The sequence below is a fragment of the Bactrocera dorsalis genome, chromosome 3 (genome assembly GCF_023373825.1).
Source record: "Bactrocera dorsalis isolate Fly_Bdor chromosome 3, ASM2337382v1, whole genome shotgun sequence".
Classification (NCBI taxonomy): Eukaryota; Metazoa; Arthropoda; class Insecta; order Diptera; family Tephritidae; genus Bactrocera; species Bactrocera dorsalis.
This window is the reverse complement of record NC_064305.1, coordinates 60,170,234-60,186,158: the sequence shown is the minus strand read 5'-3', so window position 1 is coordinate 60,186,158 and position 15,925 is coordinate 60,170,234. Positions and strand designations below refer to the sequence as shown.

Genomic DNA, 15,925 nt, shown 5'->3' with positions numbered 1-15,925 from the left:
GGCAGCAACTGCCAGCAATTGCCATTGTTCGGCGCTTTTTCAGTGCATTTTCCAAAACTACAAGTGTTTTTCGCATAAAAGTCCAAAACAAAAAGGCATTAATTTTACTTGTGCATAAAAGCGAAATGTTGTTTTCGGCTATTGACCCCCAGGAATGTAGTTTTCTTGATTAGATTGGCCCGTGTGTGCGGCATGCATACGAGTTTATGAAATTTAATTAAAAAATCAAATTAATAGTTTTGATTTAACGATTTCTCGACTGAGTCATTGTCTGCTTATATTTGATTTAATGCTCTCGATTTCGCAAATAAATTACTACTTGCGCCTGTGGTCGTAATAAAATTGCATTTAACCTTGAAATGCACTTGAGGCAATTAAAGTAAAATCGTTTAGAATGGACCGGAATGTGAGAAGTGTGGAAAACTGATTTACATTAGTGAATGACCCAATGCTTAAATGCAAATAAATGGCCTTAGATACGCTTACACGAGAGAATTAGTGTATTTTACTTTCTCAACAAAGAGAAAAACAACAAGTAAGGAAGGGCTAAGTTCGAGTGTCACCGAACATTTTATACTCTCGCATGATAAAGTGATAATCGAGATTTCGTTATCCGTCATTTACATATTTTTTTTCACCGATATTTTCGGTGAAAAATTAGGTTAGGTTAGGTTAGGCACTGAGTTCTTCCTATTCGATATCAGGGACCTTGAAAAGTTATAGCCCGATCACGACAATTTTTCCACAAGGGATACCTCAGCTCAAATACGTATTTGTGTAAAGTTTTATTCCGCTATCATCATTGGTTCCTAATGTATATATAGGGTGATTTTTTAAGAGCTTGATAACTTTAAAAAAAAAAAAAACGCATAAAATTTGCAAAATCTCATCGGTTCTTTATTTGAAACGTTAGATTGGTTCATGACATTTACTTTTTGAAGATAATTTCATTTAAATGTTGACCGCGGCTGCGTCTTAGGTGGTCCATTCGGAAAGTCCAATTTTGGGCAACTTTTTCGAGCATTTCGGCCGGAATAGCCCGAATTTCTTCGGAAATGTTGTCTTCCAAAGCTGGAATAGTTGCTGGCTTGAGATGAATTGTTGCCCTCAAAATGGCCATAGAATCGCGAGCTGTGTGGCATGTAGCGCCATCTTGTTGAAACCACATGTCAACCAAGTTCAGTTCTTCCATTTTTGGCAACAAAAAGTTTGTTAGCATCGAACGATAGCGATCGCCATTCACCGTAACGTTGCGTCCAACAGCATACGGTCCAATGATTCCACCAGCGTACAAACCACACCAAACAGTGCATTTTTCGGGATGCATGGGCAGTTCTTGAACGGCTTCTGGTTGCTCTTCACCCCAAATGCGGCAATTTTGCTTATTTACGTAGCCATTCAACCAGAAATGAGCCTCATCGCTGAACAAAACACGCGCGCGAAACACATTTCGAACCGAACACTGATTTTGGTAATAAATTCAATGATTTGCAAGCGTTGCTCGTTAGTAAGTCTATTCATGATGAAATGTCAAAGCATACTGAGCATCTTTCTCTTTGACACCATGTCTGAAATCCCACGTGATCTGTCAAATACTAATGCATGAAAATCCTAACCTCAAAAAAATCACCCGTTATATGTATTATACAGAGAAGACATCAGATGGAATTCAAAATAGCGTTATATTGGAAGAAGGCGTGGTTGGGAACCGATTTCTTCCATATTTCGTACATGTCATCAGGGAGTTAAGAAAATATTATATACTGAATTTAATTGGAATCGGTGTAGTAGTTCCTGAGATATGGTTTTTGGTCGATCAGTGGGCGACGGCACGCCCATTTTCAATTAAAAAAAAAGTCTGGGTGCAGTTTCCTTCTGCCATTTCTTCCCTAAAATTTAGTGTTTCTCACGTTTTTTGTTAGTCGGTTAACGCACTTTTAGTGATTTTCAACATAACCTTTGTATGGGAGGTGGGCGTGGTTATGATTTCTTCAATTTTTTAACTGTATTTGGAAATGCCTGATGTAAACGACTCTATAGAGTTTGGTTGATATAGCTATAGTAGTTTTCGAGATATATACAAAAAATAGTAGGAGCGGGGCCACGCCCACTTTTCCAAAAAAATTACGTCCAAATATACCCCTCCCTAATGTGATCCTTTGTGCCAAATTTCACTTTAATATTTTTATTTATGGCTTAGTTATGACACTTTATAAGTTTTCGGTTTCCACCATTTTGTGGGCGTGGCAGTGGAACGATTTTGCCCATCTTCGAACTTAACCTTCTTATGGAGCCAAGAAATACGCGTATCAAGTTTCATAATGATATCTCAATTTTTACTCAAGTTACAGCTTGCACGGACGGACGGACGGACAGACAGACAGACAGCCGGATTTCAACTCTACTCGTCACCCTGATCACTTTGGTATACATATATAACCCTATATCTGACTCTTTTAGTTTTAAGACTTACAAACAACCATTATGTGAACAAAACTATAATACTCTCCTTAGCAACTTTGTTGCAAGAGTATAAAAACAAACTACAATACCCTTCACAGATATATTTCTTATAGATCCTTACCTTAAATAAGATTTATATAGTGATCCGATCTGAACAATTTCTTCGAATATTGTACCGTTACCTTATCGAAAAATGCACTCTACATTTAGTAAAAATATCTTGTAAAATAAAAAATATTTGTATGGCAGCTTTATGAAACATTGGTACGATATCGGTGGTTCCGACAAACGAGCAGCTTTTTTGACAAAGCGACAAACTCCAAACTGCAAAATTTCAAAGCGACAACTCCGAAACTGAGAGGCATTAATTCGCGTACGTACAGATGAACACGACTAAATCGACTCCGTTCATCTTATATATGTATGTACGAGGTGTTTTCCAAAGTAAACAGGACTTAAAAAAAACATAACAAATGGGTTTTTTCGGCAAATTCAATTTATTTTATTCAAAATAGTCTCCTTCTGCTTCAATACAGCATTTTACACGGTCCAAAAGCATGTCGAACGAGTCACCAGTCACAATATTGTAAAGGAAGTTTTTCTGCTTTTTGACCTCTGTAATGATGTCCTTCCAACCAACCGATTTCAACAAAATTTGATATGTGGCATTCTTTTCATATTTCTACATATGTATGTCACGTTGTGAAAATGGCTGGAATCGAGCCACAATCACGTTTACTTCCCATATAACACAATTATACACATCACTTGATTCGTTCAGTTTCCAGTACACAAAGCAAGAAGCAATTAGTATAACAAGATGAAATTGTTCACTAATAATACCGTTAAAGTGTGCCATCATATGACCACATATTGTTCAAATCCAGCTAAAACCAGTCAAGCTCCCAGGTACCGACTTTGTGGACCCCAGTGTCTATAGTTGACTTTTGAGCGAAAATATCATTCAATTGAAATTCAGACATAATCTTTTCCTGACATTCGTAATTCTGTGTATCAAAAATGGATTGAATCAGATTAATACAAGCCTGAGTCCCCATGTATCTAATATAAAGATTTTCTAACTTCCAGGTGACTTTGTGTTGGATATATCGGCCAATATTTTAGTTTTCTCATTGAATATTACAGAACATACAAGTATTTTACTCATAACAGTAATAAAATTGGACGAAAACTTGTCCTGTCCTTGTCCGTCTGACTTTGCGCCATTTGATTGGTGATTGTATGTAAGATACCTTAATGAAACCCAGGCAGGTATATGGCATGATAATATTTAATAGACAAAATCGGGTCGATACCACCTCAACTACCATATGCTAAATATAGGGTGCGTCATCTAACGATTTAAATTTGAATTATCTATATTTCGACATTGGAAACGTCAAATACCATTCGGAAAGTGACAGATATTCAGTAAAAAGTCTAAAATTTACGAAATGGGTCGCTATTCACTAGAAAAAGCCGTCTACAGTTCGCAGATTGGGCAGAAGATCGTTTGACCGAGGATGGTCAATTTTACCGAAAAATCATCTTTTCGGACGAGGCTCATTTCCACCTCGATGGTTACGTTAACAAGCAGAATTGTCGCATTTGGGGCACAGAAAACCCGCACGTAATCGTCGAGAAGCCAATGCACCCAGCACGAATCACTGTATGGTGCGGATTTTGGTCTGGTGGAATCATCGGCCCATTTTTCTTCGAAAATGAAGAAGGAACCGTAACCATCAATGCTGACCAATATCGCGAACCGTAGCGAATTTTTCTTCAAGCAAATTGAAGAGGAAGACTTGGACAACATTTGGTTCCAGCAGGTCGGCGCTACGTGCCATACAGCATGGTATATGTAAAACTGCTTTGAATCCGAACCTCTGATTATACCTTTAGGTATTTCCCTGGCTTTGGTTTTTTCAGCTTCGGGTAATATTCGGCCGATTAGTCATCTGTTTCCTGGACCTGGACGTGGTTTGTAGTCAACACGTTCTCGACTCTCTTTGAACAAACGTGACAAACACTTATCACCGAAGGCCTTTTCCCACATTTTGAACGTTTCGGCACCAGACATGTTTTTGGACTCGTGTGGAAAATTCGAGATTTGTGAGCTAGTAAAGCAAGAAGAAAATAAAATATATACACATACAAACATACAACATATGTAAGTTTATATGTGGAACTACATACATATGTTTATACATATATACTATATACATACAGGGTGATTTTTTAAGAGCTTGATAACTTTTTAAAAAAAAAAACGCATAAAATTTGCAAAATCTCATCGGTTCTTTATTTGAAACGTTAGATTGGTTCATGACATTTACTTTTTGAAGATAATTTTCATTTAAATGTTGACCGCGGCTGCGTCTTAGGTGGTCCATTCGGAAAGTCCAATTTTGGGCAACTTTTTCGAGCATTTCGGCCGGAATAGCCCGAATTTCTTCGGAAATGTTGTCTTCCAAAGCTGGAATAGTTGCTGGCTTATTTCTGTAGACTTTAGACTTGACGTAGCCCCACAAAAAAATAGTCTAAAGGCGTTAAATCGCATGATCTTGGTGGCCAACTTACGGGTCCATTTCTTGAGATGAATTGTTTGTCCGAAGTTTTTCCCTCAAAATGGCCATAGAATCGCGAGCTGTGTGGCATGTAGCGCCATCTTGTTGAAACCACATGTCAACCAAGTTCAGTTCTTCCATTTTGGCAACAAAAAGTTTGTTAGCATCGAACGATGGCGATCGCCATTCACCGTAACGTTGCGTCCAACAGCATCTTTGAAAAAATACGGTCCAATGATTCCACCAGCGTACAAACCACACCAAACAGTGCATTTTTCGGGATGCATGGGCAGTTCTTGAACGGCTTCTGGTTGCTCTTCACCCCAAATGCGGCAATTTTGCTTATTTACGTAGCCATTCAACCAGAAATGAGCCTCATCGCTGAACAAAATTTGTCGATAAAAAATTTTCGAACCGAACACTGATTTTGGTAATAAAATTCGAGATTTGTGAGCTAGTAAAGCAAGAAGAAAATAAAATATATACACATACAAACATACAACATATGTAAGTTTATATGTGTAAGTTTATATGTGGAACTACATACATATATTTATATATTATATATACACTTATATGTCTGTGTATAATTCCCATGCGATAACATTGGGTGCAAGTACTCAGCATGAAAAGTGCAACAAAATGCCAAATTAGCGCGAACAACAAACCACAACAACAGCAAACATAGAAAATCACAGCACGGCAATACACAGAGACACATACACATACATACATACAGGTACGGTGCAGTATTAAAGTGAAACAGCGTGGCAACATGAAAGACAATGATTTCTTTACGGCACCAGCGGAGTTATAATTTAGATCTAATTGCAAGATACTCGCCACATACCAGCTGTAACACATAAACAACAACAATGCTAAAAAAACCGAAACGCGAAAAACGAAAACAAACACGTATGGCAAATACAAATGCAACAAAAACATAGAGGCGGCAGCCAACAAGTGGCAGTTTGGTAGCTTCCACGCTCGGCAACATTTTGTGGCAGTGAATTTCGTTGCGGTGCTAACGAAAAAAGTCAGTAGCCGCTGATGCAGACGGTTGCCAAGCACGCAGCCGGCAGACGGTAAAGTGCAAACAGCACAATGAGCCACAACTTCGGTATGACTGTGTGCCGATGTGTATGTGTTCGTCAAATAAAGAGACCGACTTGCAACATGCTATTTGTGTGGCAGTGATTGCAGCAGTCGCATGTTGCACGGTTGCAACTAACAGCTAACAGATGAGTACATGTGTTGTACTTGTTGAATTGGCTGCTGCTACCATTAAAACAACAGCAACAACAAACAAACAATAGCGGCAATAAAACCAACATACAAAGTATGCTATTGAAAAATCGTCAATTGTTGGAGGCATTTTATTGAGCGTTTGCGTGTTGCACACATATTAAGAGCGCAATGAGATCGCCGATAGGATTTTCTTACGGCGTCATCAGTGACGAAAACGAAAAGCAACAACCACAAAGCAGTTGGTAAAATATAAGAAAACATTTAAGGTGGCCTACGTTCGAACGGAAGCTATTTTTTTAACGGTACAAAAGATCCTTGCAGATTGCTGGTAGAGGTTGAGGTGAGAAGCCAGAATGGTACAAAATATCTCTCGCATCTAATTAAATAATCGGCTAGAGTCGTTTACCTTGACTAAGAAACCCAAAACGCACCGATTCCAAGAGGGTTGGATCACCGGAATAACAAGCCTTGCTCAGAGAAAATTCAGATCAATATCGGTAACGTAGAACAGGCTGTTGTGGTAATTGAGGGTCCTAGCTTTCCTTACTAATAGTAATTTCGAAGTCCAACACAGATATAAACTTAAATCTCTCTAAGTCTGAGAGATTGGATTGATAGGAATAAAGTGCTTTTTCGATGCTCTAAAATAACAGTTTAAGGGTGAGGTGATTAAATGCGGATGAAGAAGCTTTAGACTTACAACGACAGTATCCTAGGAATGGTGAAAAATCTTCCTTCTGACTCATAATTGTTTGATGATTTTTGTTGAATAATCATTGACTTCTTCTTTCGGAAAAACCTACAAACGAACTCAGGAGATATGTAGAGCATATTACGATGCGAAATTTGATTCAATAAGCATTTAGACCCACCGTTGGTGCCACAAATTTACTATTTTCTAGTCCACACTCCTATTCTATGCTGTCAAAGATTTAACGAAATCGGACTCATAATTCTGCATTGCCACTTGTAGAAGCAGGTGTATCCTCAAAAGAATTCAATGAAGAAAGAGCAATAACGGTCGTTTATTATTTTCTATGTTAGAGAATTTGCGCCGTGGAAGCAAAGAGCTGTTTGGTGTGACCCTTTTCCTTCGATAGTGTCTAAGGCCCCACGTGGTACCAGATTTAAGTCTCCGGCCTCAGACCTTGTAGCTTTTCTTACCAGTTGAGCACGCATCAAACTTAATGACTGGTGACATTTGTCGCTTGAAGTTCACGTGTCTTTTCATTAGAAGGAATCGCATTCAAAGTATATTAGATCAGTACAAGCTGAGTATTATAGCACTATTTCTGGTAAGACTATATTGATACTTCGAGTTAAGCAAAATAACAAACATAGTGCATACTAGATTTTAATCGCCTCTTACGACTGGCATACCTTATCGTGGGCAAATTCTACCCGCTATATGTTGCGGGGAAAGTTAAAACATCTGACTTCATACAGCCACCATGCAATGAAGAAAACGGTTTCGAACTTGTTCTACCCTTTTCTATCGAATGCAATGGTTTGGCCGCCGTTTTCAAGGATTGACACATCGGCCTCTTGGAAAAGGATAAAGCAAGTCTACTATGTTAGAGGGCTTTACTGTCTCGACTTGTTGGACAGATTCGACAGCGTATTGCAGAAAAAATGATCATATTCGGCGAAGAAAAAAATATATTTTTCCGACCCGACAAAGATCCGACTCACACCTCGGTTGCCGACACCTTCAAATTGCTCGAAGTGGATAGGAACTCGCCATCCTCTTCAGATTTTGTTCTGTTCGACTCCTTTTTATGCCCTAAATGGGGTACATTCAGTTTGTCACGAAGTATGCAACAACCAGAAGGGAACGTCGGATACATATATAAATGATCGGCATGACGAACTGAATTGATTTAGCTATGTACGGACTAGTCCCTTAGTTTATGAGAAACTGATTTTAAACTTTGAATATTCTTTTCTTCCCAAGAAACATCTTATTTGTCGCCACCACCGATATGTGATATTTATAGCATACAGCGAAAGATCTAAATCATATTCTTATGTTGAATACCTTTTTTATTTGAGAAACCCCCTACGCCAAATTTGGAATGGATTACTGTTTAAGGCAAAGTTATAACCTTTGCAGAAGCAATAGTATTTAGTTGACATATGTATAAACTGGCCGATAAAAATTAAAGTTTACAGTTTTTTTTTTAATTCTAAAACCCAAAATTTTCAAGTTGATCCAAGTGATAGTTTCGAAGATACAGCCTTGGGAACTGGTGCGCCCTCTTTAAACGCGTTTTTCGCGAAAACAAAAATCATGTTTTGATTTTTTCCTTCGCCCTAGTTCCAAGTTAAGGTTTTCACTAGAATATGTATTTTTTACTTTAGTTGATCCTGTAAGGAGTTATCCGGCGCATATTTTTTCCGAGAGGTCACAGAAAATAACGCCGCAATGGCCGAGTTTAAAATATTTTTTTCCAAAAATTTCAGAATTTCTTTCTTGATTGTGCATGCTTGTAATAATAAAAAAATCTGTTAAAATATATCATTTTTTATATTAGAAAAAATTGTTGAAAAAAGGCTGTTTTTTAGCCGAGGAAATTCATTTAACTTCTTAAGTAACCAAATATAGTATTTTGTCAAGATCTCACAACAAGCATTATATGAACAATTGCATTATACCCAGCATGCAACGTTATTGCTCGGGTATAAATTCACAAAAATGTGCGCACACTGTTGCACACAGTTCAAATTGCACAAATACAACTGCAAATACAAATATTGTTGCATTATATTTGTTATTACTGTACTACGGCTATCAGTCGAAGAGTAATGATATGGCCCATGCAACATACATAGCGGCAGTAATGAGCGAACCAATGAATGAATTTGCCATTTTCGTAGCAAAAATTTATTGAAAAGTGCATCTAATGAGCTACTTTACTCGCCGCATGCCAGCCAATGTGGCAGGCAGCCGCGTTGCCACAAACGAGTAAGCGTTTACGGCGTTATTATACCACGGCTATATTGTTGCACCTAAAGTTGCGTTATTACTGCTGGTATTGTTGTTGTTCTTGCCCGCATATGACTATTGTCTGTTGCATGGATTGTTGTTGGTTGTTGCAAGCAGTGAAAATCCCTAATAATTGCAACAACAGCGTTTGAAAGTTTGTGGGGCGCTGAGAGGAGCGATTGGCGGCTGCAATATGCGGCATGCAACGAATGGCCAAGACGTGTGCAGCATAAGTAATCAGCGTGCATTTGTTGTTGCGTTTTTGAGATGAAAATCTTCAGTAGCTCAGTCATAATGATAATGATAGTGCAAAACGTTTGAGGTTATAAGCAAAACAAACGCGAAGCGGCTAGAAATCTGCGTTAGAAAAAAACTGTGCTTCATCTGAAAACAGTAGACATTTTCAAGAGATTAAATAGTTTAAAAAAAAGTTATAGATAACGTATCAGATGGATTACATGAGTCGGCGAAATTTTCTATAACAGAAGCTCAAGTATGAGGTTTCATCGTGGAATCAAATGGGATTGAACTGAGAAACTGACTGAGTTTGCTATGGTCCACTGAAGTGCTGCCAGTAAACTTAAAACCTTCCTGTAACAGTTGACTGAAAATAATCTGTGTCGTCGATAAGGCCAGCAATGACGCCTGGCTATCCGTGGATATGGTTGCTTTCTGTACCCGCTCTTAGTTCTTTAATGGAGCTCCACAGGGCTTTTCTATACCTAGTATCCTCGCCAGGTAGATAGAGATGTCAGATGACTCTAATATTGCAGTCGATGGCGTTAAAATTCCGACTGACCATAGCTCTAAATTTTTTGGTGTGGCAATCGACAGCCTGTGCTCCTTAACTCCGCGATTATCGCCAAAGTACACAGCCGCAACAAAACCTTAAAGTCGCTAGCCGGCAGCACATGGGGAAAAGACAAGGAAGTGTTGTTAACAACATACATAGCAATCGGCCAACCGGTCCTTAACTACGCCGCACTAACGCAGACGAGAAAGCTTTAGACCTGTTAGAACACTGCACTCCGGACTATTACGAGATGCCTTCGATGTCTCCTATCGAACATCTCACCGCATGCTTCCAGTTAAGAGGCTTAATGAACTCTTTTCCAAGCAGTTTTTTCTCGAAGCCAACCGCCTTTTAGGAGCATTAAGAGGTCATTCCTTAACCGCATCGACCACCACCATTTTGGTTCCAACAAACCGGCGGTACCAGCCATACAGCCAGCGAAAGAAGCAACCTATTAAAGGGAATTTTTCGTGGGGGCTTCATCACGCGTCGTAAGCAAGTGGCATTGTCTCCCAAATCATACAACTTAATACCGCTAGACTATTTTTTGTGGGCTTTTGTGAAGTCGTTGGTCTATGCATATAAGCCCGAGACAATTCACTTCGTGAAAGAGAATATTCGACGTGCTATTTGTTTCATACGGACTCAATTGCTGGAAAAAGTGTTCGAAATATTCACATAAAGTAAAATGTTTGACCAATACGCTAAATTATTGGTGTCCTTAAAAACCACATAACTAAAAAACAAGAAAGAAATTAAATACAATTAAAATCAACTCTCATCCATAAATATTCCCACAAATTATGAAATTTGAATGTTAAAAACAACTCCCCAGCAACAGAATGTTGTTAAGAGAAAAAGAGAGCGCAGCAACACATCTTCGGCACGTGCCGTCTTCGCAACATTTCGCTGTCAACATGTCGCTTAGCGTAAAGTAAATGCTTACGCAAACAATAAAACTGCGGCCGGAAGTGCGTTTCCCGCCTAAAAAATCATTGAATGTATTGTTGCTAGCAACATGTTGCTGAAGTAAAATACGTGAAAGCAAATGTGTGCATACACGTATGTGGTTGTTAGTAGCTCGTAACATGCGCGTGTATATGTATACCGTCGTGGGTATTAGTGACTTCAGTGCAGTGGTTCCCAAACTTTTTTTCGGATTTTAAGATTTTAAAATATTATGAAATTTTTTTTTGAAAATGAGAACAAAATATATTTCGACGGAATTATTGTTGAAATTTTAAAATGATTAAAATTTAAATGTTTTTAAAAAATCATAAAAAATCAAACATATGGCCATGAAAATTATATAGAAAATGTGAACGTTGAAAATATTAAGGAAAGGAAAAGGTGCACCCGAACAACCGAACATTTTATTCTCTTCCAACTTGGAATCAATATCAGAGGAATACCTTAAGGTGTGAAATGTCAACCTTAGGATCGGAATCTAACCAATTTTATATATACATGCATATATTATATATGACTCTTACACTGACCTACATACGTATTCGTCATAAGGTTTGTTAGAAAGACGAAAATCATTATATGTAGTACATTGTAGTTGGGGTAGTATCGACCAGATTTTATCTTTTAACTATTATGTGGCATGATACCAATAAAATATTCTCTGAAATGCATTAATGTACCTCTCATACAATTACCAATCGTGTGAATTAAAGTCAGCCGGATGTTCGAAAATCCTGGTAATAGTGATATGATGGCTAGGTCAAGGTCAATGTTTAAGATACAAAGATTTACCGTTTTGAGTAAAACAAGCTCTGTAATTTTCGTTGAGATAATTCAAATATTGGCAGATATATTCAGCTTAAAGTCACCCGGAAGTTCGAAAATCTTTATATTAGGTATATGGTGGGAAGTATTGACTCGAAACAACTCATTTTTGTTAGGCAGGGTTACTACTGTCAGTAAAAGATTCTCTCTGAATTTTCATTGTATATCTCACACATTGACCGATATTTTCGATCAAAAGTCAACTATAGGTAATATTCAGTTTCTAGGGGATTGAACAGTTTTCGTTGGATTAAAACAATTTTTGGTCTTAAGATGGCACACACTAAAAATATTATCCGTGCCAAGTTTTATTCCGATATATCAATTGCTTTTTGATTTTTGTATTGGATGTACTGTATAGTGTATAGGGTGGGCCATATAAAATTTTAAATTTCGAAGATAGGGCGTAAAAGATTGAGTGTAGCGTTTGCTGTATGGCACGTAGCGCCGTCCTGCTGGAACCAAATGTTGTCCAAGTCTTCCTCTTCAATTTGCTTGAAGAAAAATTCGGTTAACATTGCGCGATATCGCTCACCATTGATGGTTACGGTTCCTTCTTCATTTTCGAAGAAAAATGGGCCGATGATTCCACCAGACCAAAATCCGCACCATACAGTGATTCGTGCTGGGTGCATTGGCTTCTCGACGATTATCTGCGGGTTTTCTGTGCCCCAAATGCGACAACTCTGCTTGTTAACGTAACCATCGAGGTGGAAATGAGCCTCGTCCGAAAAGATGATTTTTCGGTAAAATTGACCATCCTCGGTCAAACGATCTTCTGCCCAATCTGCGAACTGTAGAATAGTGAATAGCGACCCATTTCGTAAATTTTAGACTTTTTACTGAATATCTGTCACTTTCCGAATGGTATTTGACGTTTCCAATGTCGAAATATAGATAATCCAAATTTAAAACGTTAGATGATCCACCCTATAGTTTGTAACACTACTCTTATATGGGGAGTTAGCGGGGTTATCCTCCGATTTCATCCATTTTCACCCTATCGGTAGAAGTTCTTATAAGATTTGCACTCAGTAAATTTGATTGTTGTACATTTAATGCAGTTGTTTAGGAAATATGTGCATTAAACTTATTAGAAGGTGGGACCACCCCCACTTTTCCCTTGTTACAGGGATCCTCTGTACCAGCTTTATATCTTAATTTAGCGCTTATAAAGTTATGTTACTTTATAGGTTTTAGGTTAATAGCGTTTTGTGGGCGTGACAGTGGTCTGAATACACCCATCTATGAACTCGTAAGATATTTTTCGTTCTGTAGCAACAGGTTACAAGAGCTTAAAAAATAAATACATCGAGTAATTTTGCAAAATCCCAAGCTCGGCAGAGATTGATTTCTCTGATGGTTTCTCTTTCCTTTTTCTCCAGTTTAACTAGAATTATACACCCAGTACGATAATGACCGAAGTCAAGGCGTTAGTAATGATTTCCGACTACTGTAGGATGCTCTATAAAGACCTGATTAAGTTTAAAGAAAGCACACAAAATAACTTACTAGAGCTGAGTCTTAAGCTTTTGGAAATTACCCACTAAAATCTAAAAAATAAGTCACTAACCATTAAGAATCATTCTACAACAATTAAACACAAATACCAAGTGACACGCCAACCACCTCTGATCGTGTTAATACACAGTTACTTGGGAAACACTGAGGCAAATGAGACCAGCTAAGCGCACACACCGACACACCCCCATTTACCTGCGCAAATTCACACACAAACACACACGCACGCACACAGGTAATGCACACATACAAACATCGGGGCATAGCTATGCAAGCATGCAAGCAGCCACGTCCAGCAACAGCCGAAGCAACAGTAAAAGCCAACAGCAACAAAGCAACAATAACACAACTGGCAAATAAGCAACGACGACGACGACGACGATGACAACAAGCAACAGCAAGTTGCTGTTGCAGCGCTCGTATCGTTGCCGGTCGCCTCCACCAGCACTTAGCCGGTCGTTCGAACGGCCGTCGAATGACAGACGATGGACGACGGACGACAGACGCAAGTCGTGCATAAGTCGACGACGGTCGCGCTATCAAAGTTGGAAATTTGCCTTCTTCTTACCTAAATGCGAAATTCGGTTTTGAAAATTCAGTTGGCGTTCGACCAGCAAATGCAACGAACGGTTTACAGCGGCTAAACGGACCACAAAATACAATATGAAGCAAATACAAAACTTGAGCCCAAGTTGAAGTGATAAAGCAAAGCGCTTAAAAGTGCAGGCTACAAAAATTAGTGTTAATTTGTGAGAAAAAAACAAAAAAAAAAATTTAAAAGAAGTGTTAACGGTGAATGTGAATTTAAAGTGTTAAAAAGTTACTTTGTATGAAAACTTTTAGCGACTTAGCCTGCTAAAGAAGCCGATTGGGCAATAACACGTCTCAATTAACACGTGTGTTGCTGCTGTTGTTGGCTTTTTCCAACTTTTTTTCATTTTTTTGTTGTTGCATTGAAAAGGTGTGAAAATAAGTGTGCGATTTTTTTGGTGCATTGATTGTTTATTGCCTTTCATTTATTTGTTGTTGCTGTTGTTGTCGATTTTAAGTCTTTGAAATTTCAACTTTTTTCTTTGCCTGTCACAAGTCGCTGGCAAATTAATTTGTCTTTGCAGCTTTTTTTATTATTTCTTTGTACGTTCTCTTGTGCACTTCCGTTTCATGCGCATAAAATTGCAACAAATTGTTGCATGCAACTAATTAACAAATTTTTAATGACACAACAAATTACGTTGATGTGCATTGCCAGTGCACTGTCTGCTTTGGCGAAAAATTTGCGAAAAGGGAAATTGGTATTCACCAGCGTGCTGCCATTTGTTAGCGCAAACGAGCAAAGAGTTAATATTCTTTTGCTCGAAAGTGCAGTTCATAATTATGCATTCGGAATTTTACATAAATTTGGGGATTTGTTGAGTTGGCGAAGTTGAAGTTGAGTAAATTCGTTGTTATATGAAATTCGTAAAAATCTGTTTTCGATGCTAAGCAAATTTATTATGAATTTTTTAAAAACGTTTCATTAAAATTTAAAAAAAAAACTAAAATCATTAAAAATGCTTTGTTAAAATTTATAACAAAAAATGAAAAATGGCTTCGATAAAATTTAAAAAAAAAAATCAAAGTCTTCAAAAAATAAAAATCGCTCCATTCAAACTTTCGAAGAAAATTGTTATATAGAAAGCTTAACTTAAAAAAAATGTAATAATAAATCTCTTCGCTAAAACTGTCAAAAAACTAAAAATCAAAAATTTCAGAAAAAAGCATTATTATATATCTAACATCTATAATATAATATACAGAACGCAAAATTTTAAATTCTTATAGCAATATGAATATAAATCCTTATGAAATTATTTTAGTAATATTTTAGAGCAGAATTAAGAGTTTTTTTTATTAAAACGCTAACTGAAAATTATATAAAAATCAAAAACACATATTGATAAAATTTAATTTTAGTACGAATTGTTTTCAATATTCCAACAAAAAAGTTATTACAGCTATATTCTAATTATTGCGATAAAAAGTATAGAATAATAAAAAAAAAAATTTAAATTATTGAAAAAAAAATTTTGAAAAAATTTTTCATTTAAAAAATTTTTCATTTATGAAATATTTTTAAAACATGAAATTTTTGAAATTTTTTTTATATAAAACAAACAGTCGAATATCAGGAAAATTATAAAGAAAATGTATTTGTGAAGAAAAATATTATTCTGAATTAAACATTTTTATTAAAAAAAAAAACTGAACTTTCTTGAAAGTAAAATATTTTATTTTTAAGTTTAAAGTCGAAAAGTACAAATAAGCAAATATTTAAAAAATTCCTGAAAAAATATTTAGAAGCAAAGTTATAAGACGAAATATAAAATTAAACAAAAAATACGAAAAATAAAAATATTCAAAACAAAACATTAAAAAAAACATAAAAAAATAAAAAAATTTTTGACATATTTTTAAACTTTTGAAATATTTAAAAAACATAAAATTTGTGAAATATTTTAAGAACGTGAACATTTTAAAATATACTTTTTTATATATAAAAGTTAAAAAGCGTGT

General features: G+C 36.8%; 1 protein-coding gene and 1 long non-coding RNA gene across 4 annotated transcripts in view; both read left to right on the top strand.

Annotated features, from left to right (window-relative positions):
- The window catches only part of LOC125777302 (uncharacterized), a 154,523-nt gene extending 141,747 nt beyond the window's left edge, over positions 1 to 12,776 (top strand). Inside the window, exon 2 of the long non-coding RNA XR_007422238.1 lies at positions 12,562 to 12,776. This is a non-coding gene — a long non-coding RNA (uncharacterized LOC125777302). The remainder of the gene's footprint in view (positions 1 to 12,561) is intronic.
- A 1,092-nt stretch (positions 12,777 to 13,868) lies between these two features.
- LOC105221944 (uncharacterized) overlaps positions 13,869 to 15,925 on the top strand; it is an 87,704-nt gene continuing 85,647 nt past the window's right edge. For 2 of the 3 annotated variants that reach the window (XM_029548604.2, XM_049451709.1), the window contains exon 1: positions 13,869 to 14,333. The gene's annotated coding sequence lies outside the window, so the exon portion shown is untranslated. The remainder of the gene's footprint in view (positions 14,334 to 15,925) is intronic. The other variant, XM_049451710.1, reaches the window with a different exon arrangement.